Raw genomic sequence first — 12,678 nt, 5'->3', positions numbered from 1 at the left:
AAACACATATATAATATTGTAGTACACCATCCATAACCATATGTCATAATCATAATGAGTGAGTGAGTGAGTGAGTGAGTTTAGTTTTACGCCGCACTCAGCAACATTACAGCTACATGGCGGCGGTCTGTAAATAATCGATTCTGGACCAGACAATCCAGTGTTCAACAACATGAGCATCGATCTGCGCAATTGGGAACCGATGACAGGTGTCAACCAAGTCAGCGAGCCTGACCACCCGATCCCGTTAGTCGCCTCTTACGACAAGCTGAGTCGCCTTTTATGGCAAGCATGGGTTGCTGAAGGCCTATTCCACCCCGGGTAGACCTTCACGGGTCCATAATCATAATGACATATATTGAACAGTATACGTACACACGCACAAACACGTGAATACATACAAATAAAATGAACCTATATATACCCCTTTAAAGGATATATGGACCGTCACTATACAGTCATTTTAACAATGCGGAAGTTATTTGACAGATATATTGCAACATTGATATTCCCAACATGCCCTTAATTCACATCCTTCATGATTCGAATATCAACGCCAGCATCATGTTATCGTCTAACGTTAATTCTAATTTTACACGCTCGTTTAACGTAAAATGAAAAATTGTTACCACGATCAGTACGTATTATCAGCAAGCTTTACAACATATATATCGGAACAACGAAAAATAATCCTTTCAAAGACACCACGAACTCACCGGTAGGACGCCGGCCGATAACAACGCCACACAAATTAGACAACTGACAATATTCAAGATTCAAATTATGACATATTTCCGGCAACGACACCAGCGCAGTCCCTTGCCGAGAAGGATGTTCACTCGTTCAACGAGGAAAGTATTCCCACATGGCAACCAACGCAATGCGGTTACGGCGAAATCCTGAGTTTACTCTGAGAAGGAACGACGCCGATGTACACAAGTGGACTGCGTCTCAACTCGAGCAGTAATAGTTCCCCGTGAACGTATAGCACAGCACGTATCAAGCACGGTCGGCCTCTCATTACAGATCTAGCCATCCCACTGTGTCCAAATCGCATACATCTGAAGAAGACTCTTCACACGCGGGCTACAAAATGCAAGCCGTGACCTTTGGAAAATCGATTGGGCTAGAAGCCTACAGAACAGCTCGGAGCCTCATTATGTTCTTAGCTCGAGGCCCAAAGCGAACTGTATTACGTCAAAACATATCGCCGCTATCGATAGAATGAACAAACAGCAGACGACTCTCGCTTGAGAACCGTTACATCGCTTACGTCACATCCTACACATGGGACCGATAGCAGACGATAGATTTGAGGAGCAGACGTGACGGTTTTGTCAACAGACGTTCGTACTATATGGTGGAAATAAAACTAGAAATGTGAATAATGAAACGGAATTGGATCGCATCGTTGGAAGGATAACATAATGATCAACTAATATTTATCATTCACAGAACCTCAAAACTCAAGATAATTACGATCACAGGAAAATGTGATCTAAATTGCGAACTAACAATTACTACATGTTATGCATACAACGTTCTGAGTATTGGGCATGGTGTTGAAACTAGGATTTGGTTGTAACACGGATATAAAAATACATGAACACAATACGCCCGTGTAATGATTCAGATCCGGCACATGGAGAAACGGCAAATGCTTATCTAGATTTACGTTACATGGGTCTTGAACACCGGGTGTTCGCCATGACGAGCGACCATCAAGGCACATCACACAAACGCTGATAAATAAATATGGTTATATATGGTTATATATCCAGGCTCACATGATTCAGAGATGACAACCCGTATTAAAACCTAATGTGAGCTCCTGCCAATGAGACCACTGTTCTGTAATATTATGATCAGGCCGTACACAATATTGTTTATTAAGTTCACTGTTTCTGTGTACATGATACGGAATGGTGCGTGAGTATAGAAATGACATCAGACACTATTTATAACCAACCTTCCCGATATCGCAAAGCTAGATACCACAAACCACTATATTCATAAACAGTCGTGTCCTCAAACCACCCATCACCGCCCTTGTAAATACCAGCCCTAGCTCCACTCCTAACGCTAGGAAATGTCGACAGTGTTGACGAGTTTCTACATAGACATCGCCGACCGCCCCCCACCAAAAAACAAACATAAAACCACAACACATGCTTCTAAAAGGAAAACGAACGATCGCTCGTAAGAAACAGTCATTCGCCTCACCTGCTTCAAACACCATTGAGAGCGTGTTGTCAGCGTGACACGGCGCGAGAGAATGCGAGGTGTCCCTTACCGCGCGCATGATAAGTAAGCAACCGAGTCTACCAACAACACACTACGCTGTAATCTTTCTGTCGCGTCGTTTCCGTTTCAGAGGTCAGCGAGCGTCCCACATTCCCGCAGCCACTCGAGGCGCAGGTTCGCCCTGATATGTATATTTCATATGTCTGGTGTTTTAATTGATTGCCGCCCGGCGCAATACCATGCGATATTGTGCTGAAAGCGATGCGTGGAAATATCATCAATATATCGATGTAGGGTTTGTACGAATACTTTGTGCCTGAATCGATGATAAATTAAACAACTGAATTTATGAGCGGTTCCGTTGTTGGTATTGTTTCGAAGTTTGTTAAAGACGATGTAGTTTTACTGGCTTGTTACTGGTAGCTAGTCTAACAAACACACTATATCAGCGCTCGCGTCCTATAAAATAAGGGCATGTTATGAATATAGCGATGCTTTAATCTGTATGCATAAATAGACAATAATTACGTATAAACAAGGTAAATGTTTAGACATGTTTATACGGCCAATATGCATGCTTCGACAGTCCCGTTTTCATTAAGCACACATATTTGATCATTCTGATCAAAGAAAGGATACAACATTCAGGTTTATGAAGATCGCAGTTAATTTGACATTGTTTAGCCTGACAAGTTTAATTCTCATTTAATCAGTATTTTTCAAGTTCTTAGAGCAAGGTATATATGACATAAAGTCGAAAGCCGTATTTATTTATTTATTTATTTATTTATTTACTTACTTACTTATTCACTCACTCACGTATTTAATGAGGTCATTGTTTAAGCCGATTTGTAGCAATACAAACGCACTATTACACAGGTTCAAAGGTGTGAGAATCGACCCAGCATCATCGGTGTCATAAGCTATCGCTACACCCATTTGACTACATTATGACACCCTTTTATTAGGGAACAGATTAACCTCACTCACATAGTATTTCTGTGAATTCAGTGATCGACATCATGAGCATCGAATATAAATGGGTTATGATGACCTGTGACATCTTGACATTCCAATCCAGCCAGTCGCCTCTGAAGATAAGCATGAATTGATGAAGACTTATTCAAACCCGGATCCTTCAGGATCCCAAGACGAAACAGGATGAAATATTTGCGACCAGCGGACATTCATCTCGAAGTCGACTTAACCTTGTTGTGGTATAGATGGTCACCGGATGTCAGTTAATCGCGGCGAGGTATGTATCTGTGTACGAACAACAACACTGTTACATAACAGAGATGATCTCCAGATTATCTTCGGATAACTGAAATCCGACTTGGGCAGCGTATCAAATTAATCAACGGTAGGTAAACAGTGTGACAATTCATTAAATCTTGCTATATTTCGAGGATATAGTATTCCTTTCAGTTCCGGTTATAACGAACCTATATTCAAGGGATATAATGAGTGTAAATCTGGCTATGGGAGTAACAATTATATACATCTACATTCACTGGACTTAACGATTTTAAGAAATGTTAAAAAGTAAATAGTAAACAATACGTCCAATGATATTCACTGTAACAAATTCTTGAGAAAACAAAGTAGTAAACAAATATATATAAACACTTCGGATATAGCGAACATACTTCTAAGCAAATGATAAGTCGAACTAATTGAGTCGTAAAATCAACTTGTACAGAGGTTACACAGCACTTGTTGGTGCGTCTGGTTTGAGGGCAAGTACCGTCATAAAACGGGACCGCAAGTGTTCCAACGTCACCGTTCAGCTGCCGTTTTTTTGTGTGATTAGTACCCTCTATAACATGTGTAGCAACCTGAGTCTTCACAAGTAAGAATTATCACATAGAAGTGTTGCTGACGTATGGAAACCAGCCCTTCCTTGCACTTACTTCCTCGTTTGCCTCCACTGAAACGTGGCGTGCCACGGGGATGCACAGAACTGGGTCTGACTAAAAAAGATCGATAATCGGTAATATCCGTAGATTGGGGGAAAAAAGTATTAGTGAATATCGCTATGAAAATTCTGTCCTTGATAATATCGTACATAACATAGTTAATATATGAACAAAAATAGGTTTTAATTTACTCAAACAATACATAAAGGTATTTCGGTCTTTGTTCACGGGGTGCTTTTAAATTATGTTCATGACTGATTTGGCAGTAACCCATGAATTGGCATGTCACAGCTCATCCGTGGTATGAACTATATTTATTATATTTATTTATTTCGGTTTTCGTGTGTGCGGGCGTGTGTGTGTGTGTGAAGGGGTGGGGCGGGTGGAATGGTGTTATTTTGCTCAAAGTTTCTTTTCCGATATTTATCGATGATTGATCGGTAGTTTGCTAACCGTTATTGATCCGTATGATCTATAGCAATGCCCCCTGCATAGTACATGCATACTGAACATCGCTGCCACGTGAGGGGTGATCGCCAGCCAGTCGCGTAGAGCCGCGTGTTTCTCACACTTCGTCCATGAGGAATCGATTACGTTCATAGATTACGTTCATAGATTACGTTCAACGATTACGTTCATTTCATTTTCTTATATAAGCTGAGCTTGTGAGTGAGTGTGTGAGTGAGTTTTAGTTTTACGCCGCACTCAGCAATATTACAGCTATATGGCGGCGGTCTGTAAATAATCGAGTCTGGACCAGACAATCCAGTGATCAACAACATGAGCATCGATATGCGTAAATGGGAACCGATGACATGTGTCAACCAAGTCAGTTTGCCTGACCACCCGATCCCGTTAGTCGCCTCTTACGACAAGCTGAGTCACCTTTAATGGCAAGCATGGGTTGCTGAAGGCCTATTCTACCCCGAGACCTTCACGGGTCAGCTGAGCTTGTGAAATTTATGCATTACAGTTTAATCGTTCTAAAGAAGCTAGATGGGTATAGGGTGTGTGTGATTTCATGTAACGCCATTCACAAATTTCCCTCCCTTACACATATAAGTATCCGCTTATCACATGTTCGAACCTTGCATGCTTCGACAAAACTGAGTCTTCATCCTGTTTAAGTGTCTTCCTCCTCATCTTGAGGTTGCAAGAGAGTGCTTATTGTTTTATGCCGCTATTCTCCATAGTCCAGCATTACCACGGTGAGGGACACAAGAATTGGCTTCACACAGGGGAATCAAAACCGGATCGTCAGCAGGCGCTATAACCATTGGACTTATCCAACGTCCCGGAAGGATACAAACTCATTTAATATTTAAAGCAGTGTTACGGCAAACTTGAGTCTGTAACTCTTGCGTATACATATATAATGGATATTGGACGTGCGCTATCGTTATCTGATACGTTGACAAACGTCTTTTGGGAACAAAATTCCCACGACCCAAAGGAACATAAAATCACGTACAAGCCTATATGTAAGTAGCATCGCATTGTCTGGCTCTACCTGATGCATGACTACGTCTGCATAACAGGTAATTACATAAAGAAATGTACCTAGGGCTTCTCAAGAAGGTACGTGTGTGTCTTTAAGAAGCGCACCCAAGACATCTTCGGATGAATGGTTCATAAAACATGCATGAGTGTGTGAATGAGCTTGTGAGTTTTGGGGTTTTTTTTTACTCAACACTCAGCAATATTCCAGCTAAATGACGTGAGGACCAGACAATCCAGAGATCAATAGCAAGAGCATCGATCTGCGCATTTGGGAACGAATGTGTCAAAGAGTCAGCGAGTAAGACCACCCGATCTCCTTTGTCGCCCTTACGATAAACATGAGTTACAAAAGAGCAGTTTAAACCTGGGTCTTCAGGGGTTCAACATGCATAAAACAGTTCTAATTTACATGACACTTCTGTATGCATGGCTTGCTTGCGAACATATCTAGATTTGTTTGTTTAATGTTCAAAGTCGCACTCAGCAATGTTCTGTTTATGTGACCATAGTCGGTATATAATCATGTCTGAACCAGACAGTCCGGTGATTAACAGCATGTGAATCGATCCATGCAGCTTGGTCACGATGACATGTGTCAGTCACATCTGCAAGCCTCAACGACCAGATCCTGTTAGCTGCCTCTTATGACAATTATGCATTCCTCGTCAACCCTCTTTTAACCCGGATCTTCTAGTAGGTACAGACTATTACATTCCAGTGTTGCGAGATGCTCGCGAGTTGTCCTTTTTCTTCACCATCTGACACTTGTGATGACATTGTTTCAAACTTAATCTACTGCTAGAAAAATAAAAGGGATCAAGCACAAGAGTATACCTTAGTATCGCTTTCTCTAGCTGTTTTAATAATGACGCGCCATTTGAATTACAGTGTGCGTAATACGAGTTTCCCTTTTCCATGGTCAATGCACGTGTTTATTTACCCGAACAACTCCATCTGACATTTACGCCCAGAAATAGATGCTGGGGTTTTTTTTGTTTGTTTGTTTTTTGTTTCTGTTTTGGTTTTTTTTCTCCATTTGTGCTCTCACTTGTAATCACAACTTTTTACTGAGAATGTCACCGATGTGAGGTTAACCGATCTGCAAACTTTCGTGGTATTTATTATCTATTCATCAATTATATACTAGGTGATAACAAAGCGAAACTCTACCCACTATAACCCAGGCAATTCTGCAATGGGGATTACACTACAGCTGTCACTGACTTTTATCCACTTATCGAGGCTAGGAGCATTGTATGTCCCTCTTGTCCTCATGAATTATAACTAGACACAGGCTTGCGGACTACGATAAAATCTCTCCACATAATCATAAATCGCACAGTGACATCAAAATAACAGTGAGTTTAGTTTTACGCCGCACTCGTCAATAACCCGCTGTATGGCGGCGAGATGAAAATAATCGAGACTGGACCAGACAATCCAGTGATCGACTCCACGACCATCGATCTACGCAGTTGTGATACGATAACGTGTCAACCAAGTCATCCAGACTGACCACCCTATCCCGTTAGTCTCCTCTTAAGAAAGACAATCAATTTTAACCCGAATCTTCGCGGGTTTAACAATGAGTGAGGTGGGTTTACGTAGCCTTGCTCCAAACCTGTACTGAAAGCTAACACTAGGGAATCGAGCTTCATTCACACATCAATACACATGTGAGGGAATGAATCTAGTTTTACACCGCATTTAGAAATCTAGTTTTACAATATTTAGCAATATTCGAGCAACACCAGGACGGGGGACACCTGAAATAGTCCTCGCATACTGTTCCACTGTGGGGAATCGAACTCGGGCCTTCGGCTTGTCGACCGATCGCTTCAACCACTAGGCTACTCATCTGTATTACACCTTGAATTTGTAAGCGCTTTACATGGGTTTACGACTCAAGTTTACAGCTCAGCGAGATTGTTTATTTACAATGGTCCTCATTAGGAAGCTGTCTCATCTAACCCCAGTTTTCGCGTTTCATTCACACTTGACTGCAGATGAACACCATTACCGATGATAGTCTCCGGCTGAATGCAAGTCGGGGTATTAATGCCTCTGACATCAGTAAATGGGATTCTCATTCATGCGGTTAAAGCAATCAAGGCTATGTTATTTGATACGGAGATCGGAGCATTACGTCATACCCGCGTAAGGAGGCGAGGAGCTCGCTTTCAAGCGCCACCGTACGTAATGAGCCGGGCTTGTGCAACACGGTAAACTGTGTCCATAATACCACGTGTTTTACCTTAATCCTGACCGCGTGTACAGTGGTGTAGTTTTACAACGCCCCAGATAAAGATTTAAGATAATAGCTGCCGGAATGCACGCCTCGCTGTCGGCCTACGTAATATTCACGATGGCAATGATTATCAGCTGTTCGCATACACAGATTCATTCTCGACACATTCATTCATAGTCAGGAAAGGCTGGGCATGTAGCTTGAGTTTCGGTTGCGTGTACATGTATTTTTGTTTGTTTGTTTGTTTTTGTTTGTTTGTTTGGGTTTTTTTAACTTCTGATTTTATTTTCTGACGTCACACATAATTCCGATCAGCTCTGTTCGCCCACATTCAGGATACCATTTTTTGGTTACAAAATATATTTTAAATATAACAGAGAATTTAGGTATTTCCCCAATACTGCCCATGGTTTTATATCGGAGTACGAGAAAATGTCGTTTTATCATACATGGCATGTCACATCATCATAAACCTGGGCCCCGTTTCACAAAACTCTCGTAAGCCTAAGATCTCGTAACTTTTCTCGTAGCATCCATAGCTCCTGTGTTACAGTATAGGAGGTACAATGGCTACGAGAAAACTTACGAGATCTTAGGCTACGAGCGTTTTGTGAAACGGGCCCCTGTTCGCATGTGCTCGAATTTTACGTGATGCATGAGTGATAATGACAATCTGCATTTTCAATGTTGTTGTTGTTGTTGTTGTTGTTGATGATGTTGGGAAATAAAAAACGTAAATAATCCCACCATCTGTTCTGTTTGTCTCGACACGTGGGTGCAAGTACTCACGAAAATAACTTTACTTTGGGGCGCAAACGTGGGTTCAATTCCGAAATATGAAAGTGATGTCACGTTTGGGATCAAGTACGGGTGCAACTCCGAATATGATAGTGGTTTTATTTTTTGTGCGCAAACATTGATGACAGTGGCATAACCTTTTGTGAGCACATAAGGATGCAACCCGCATATGAAAGTGGTGATACGTTTTGTGCGCAAGTAAAGGTGCAACTCCGCAATGAATGAGACGTTACATTTTGGACGTAATCAGGAGTTCTACTCCGTGTATAAACGCGGTGATACGATTTGTGCGCAAGTATGGGTGTAACTCCGCAAATGAATGTGAAGTTACGCCTTGTGCGCAAACATGATGCAACTACGCATATAGGAGTTTGGTTACGTTTGTCAAAGAACATTGGTGTAACTACATATATAAAACTAATGTCACGTTTCAAATCAAACATCCTTTCTGTTGTCAAACCAATCAGACAGGTTTCAACTTGTACAGCAGTAATATCACAGCCACGTACGCAACAAACATATTGAACGTAGTGTAGGTACTGGTAATAACTGTAATAATATTGACACAAAAATGTTAAATACACAAATAGGATAATTATCCAAGTCTATTTTTCATGACTCCATCGTTTCATTGTTCCGAGACAGCCGACATTGAGTGAACTTATTCCATTGGATAATCTCCACGTAAGTATCAAATATTACTAGAAACTATTCAGCGAGACAGTAGCATTATTGCAAATATGCCAGACCGCTGTATAAAATGACACAGATGCAGGCTCGGATGAAGACGACACTAGAATATTGATGTGATCTAATGCAAATATATACGCAGAGCATTAGATGCTGGTAAATATATGCCTGTGTGTCTATGGCTGAAGGTTTGAGTGTTCAGAGTGAATATCTACATGTACAAAGGAGAATATTAGTCTCTTACAGACCCTGAAGCAATTGTATCGAAGAAGTGTAGAAAAGTTAACAAGTCTAGATTTCCACAGATTCTGAACATGAAGAAAGTCCCTTGGCTGCTCTTTATCGTATTTGTAATTTTAAATTAAAACCTGATTCTTCTGTAAAATGTGTTATTTCAGGGAGAATATGTACAGGTAGCAACATATTTGTTACTGATCATAGCTTTTACAAACACAAAGAAATACAGTCGCGCGTTTGCCTGACGTGCAGACACATAAATCATAATCTTCCAGCTAAACCTATACGTGTCTCCCATATATCTGTAAATAGTCGTGTTATTGCCGGTGTCCTTCAAACAAACAGCACGCCCTGTCCTCAAACATATGGCCGTCGTTTTAATGGCATCGTAATGACAGCACAATGAGAATCGGCTTCACTTGACATACTCCGTTACGTTATTTAACTAACGGATTTTAAATATTGTATTCCATTAGGTCGCGAGGCGTTAGCTTCAACACATTCTATTTGTGTAGATATAAAATATATGTACAGTAAATGTCAACGTCAACAACGTCAACGACATAGACACAAACATCAAAATAAATCCCCGAAGTTTGTGACGAGTGTGGAAAGGCTGGTTGATAAGGATGATGATGTTCAACATGTCACGATTTCATATAAACATAAGAGCTCAAATCTGATTCTTTCACCTAATGTTAAAATAACATTCATGAATATATTTTTGCGATGAATAACGTTTTAGGGCGTTGATGTGGCCGTAACAGACACACACTTTTCCTTTATCGTCTCATGAATAAACTTACCTTTCAGGGAAAGTAGTTTAGACACGCCGGTCAAAAATATGTGCTTGGCAACGTCAGATGTATCCAGTTGTCAGGAATATATTCTTATGGTGACATCCAATTTGATCTGATTTGAATGTAGGAGCGCCATTGATAGACACACCGCGGTTGTTCAGTGATACTGAGTAAGCACGACTTGAAATACCATCAAATATTATCGTAGGCGAGGAGTGTGTCACTTGGCCTCATTTTCAACCCGCTCGTGTGACTCGTACACACGCCTATGATATATTCGAAGCGCGGAATACACAACAAATTCTGAGGAAAACATACAACTAGAAGGTGTAGACAACAAGGCGAATGTATTGCTTACCGTGCTGAGTATAGCATCATCATAAAAACAACTTCGGGCTGAGAATCCCGACTGTAAACTAACTCCCAATTCACTGTCTGTTGCTATTTCCGCCTCGCGAGTACAAACACGGGAACATGCTTGCAAGACGGCCGTCCATATCCTCCTTTCGCAGTGAGATGATTCAGCAAAATGGGGTCAAACTTGAAGATGAGGGAAGGCTGATGATGACGAGAGTCTGAGCTGACCTTCAGTCACTGTTAAACACCGACCAGCAAGCCATGGCGCCAGGCGCAGACGACATCCAAACTACTTTCTCCACGCGCATTTAGCAGTTGATTCCCAGGCAGCCATCTCGCCTGACCCGAATCAGACTTCTCCAGCCCATAATAACTGTGATGTTAGGGCCGGCTCGCTGGCGAAACTCCAAACATACACACATTCACCTCCGGACGAGGCGCGACCCTGAAGTTGTCGTATAATGCGGTCAATGAACCTGAATGGGAGGAAACCTAATGGCCCCAGGCTAGCGATACGGTCCGCGATCATTTTGTCTGATTGCACGAGACAAGACCATATCTGAAATTGGTATTGCATGAAAGACCGTTACTCACCTTCCTTCTATCACGTAACCACCAAACAGACGGAGTACTCTATATCAGAATGTTATTGTCCAAGTCGTCTGCTTGCGGAATGCTTATCTGGGAAGAAGATTCGTGTTTGGCTTGCCTCATGTCTCACCGTATGGTCACGTTTGGTCTTTCCACAAACGCTGACATCACCGGTGCTGGTGGCGTAATAGATTACGCACGTTGACACCGGTGTCTCGCATTAGACATCGTGTATAGATTAACTTACATCAGATGCTGAGACGCTTCTGCAGCTCTCTGTTTTTCTTACCGATCGATAAAGAACCGATCACGAAGACCACACAATGCGGAACAGATCGCATTTGCTGTTGTGGGTTTGTTGAGGTACTTTGCAATTGAACAAAAATTATATTTAAATAAGGAAAGGAATTTGAATATTTAGGAATTTAAAATGAAATTTGATTACCAATTTTGTCTTTTAAACTATGTATGGGTAATATAGGCACGTACGGTTCACTGTTTGCTGTGTTTCAAAGACGAAAACGATATTTCGTTTCAGGTTGGCATTTGAAGGGTTAGATTTAGTATCAGATCTAATTTATGGATAACATCCAGCGTAACTGACAATGTGTTTTTTCTTTCATACATCCTGTCTTACAGTTTTGTCTTTTTAACCATTACCTTCTTTGAAACTATTACTTATTCCTACGTAACGCGTTAATGTTATCTATAAAATCAATAACTAAAAAAACAATATGCGCTACTTCTCGTTACATGGCGGAAGCGTTTGGGGCTTGAAAATAATGTAAATTAGCATTTAAAAAAAAATATGATAAATGCACTACTTGCTTAAATTTAAAATTAGACAATGCATTTAAACACACTATACAATAATTATACTCATCACGAAGAATGACATTTGTTATTAATATGAATGTATGCCTCATTAATATTGAAACTAATTAGCAACGAATTTAGATAACAGTCACGCATCTCACAGAGCCATGGCTTCAAGGAACACAGTCATAAGTATTGAAAACACGATCATCACGGGAGGTCATTATTCAAGTAATTGTTTATGTACTGACAGGCGCACAATCTACCGGAATCAATGGCTGATACACGGTCTATGTGCGAAACAGCCCCTGGTCCGCTAGCCTGTGGCTAGTAAAATCCATCGGGGACAGTAAATCTCCAAATACATCGGCTCGACTGGCTAGAGTGATTTGGGTCATTGTGCAAACATTTCACTCTCTCTGACTTGGTACGTTATAATACTTACTTAAACCATGCAATGTTATGGCCTGATAAAAAG

General features: G+C 41.1%; 1 protein-coding gene across 8 annotated transcripts in view; it reads right to left on the bottom strand.

The window, feature by feature from the left end:
• The window catches only part of LOC137269782 (uncharacterized), a 79,517-nt gene that overhangs the window by 41,851 nt on the left and 24,988 nt on the right, over positions 1-12,678 (bottom strand). For 2 of the 8 annotated variants that reach the window (XM_067803612.1, XM_067803617.1), the window contains exon 1: positions 10,795-11,218. The exons of 2 other annotated variants lie outside the window; for them this stretch is intronic. The gene's annotated coding sequence lies outside the window, so the exon portion shown is untranslated. Of the gene's footprint in view, positions 1-716; positions 740-1,273; positions 1,337-2,223; positions 2,310-10,794; positions 11,219-12,678 lie in introns of those variants that run through there. 4 more of the 8 variants (XM_067803613.1, XM_067803618.1, XM_067803615.1 and 1 more) reach the window with 3 other exon arrangements.

The sequence above is a fragment of the Haliotis asinina genome, unplaced genomic scaffold (genome assembly GCF_037392515.1).
Source record: "Haliotis asinina isolate JCU_RB_2024 unplaced genomic scaffold, JCU_Hal_asi_v2 scaffold_17, whole genome shotgun sequence".
In the NCBI taxonomy this organism is placed as follows: domain Eukaryota; kingdom Metazoa; phylum Mollusca; class Gastropoda; order Lepetellida; family Haliotidae; genus Haliotis; species Haliotis asinina.
Note: the sequence above shows the minus strand (reverse complement) of the source record. Positions and strands in the feature narration are given on the sequence as shown.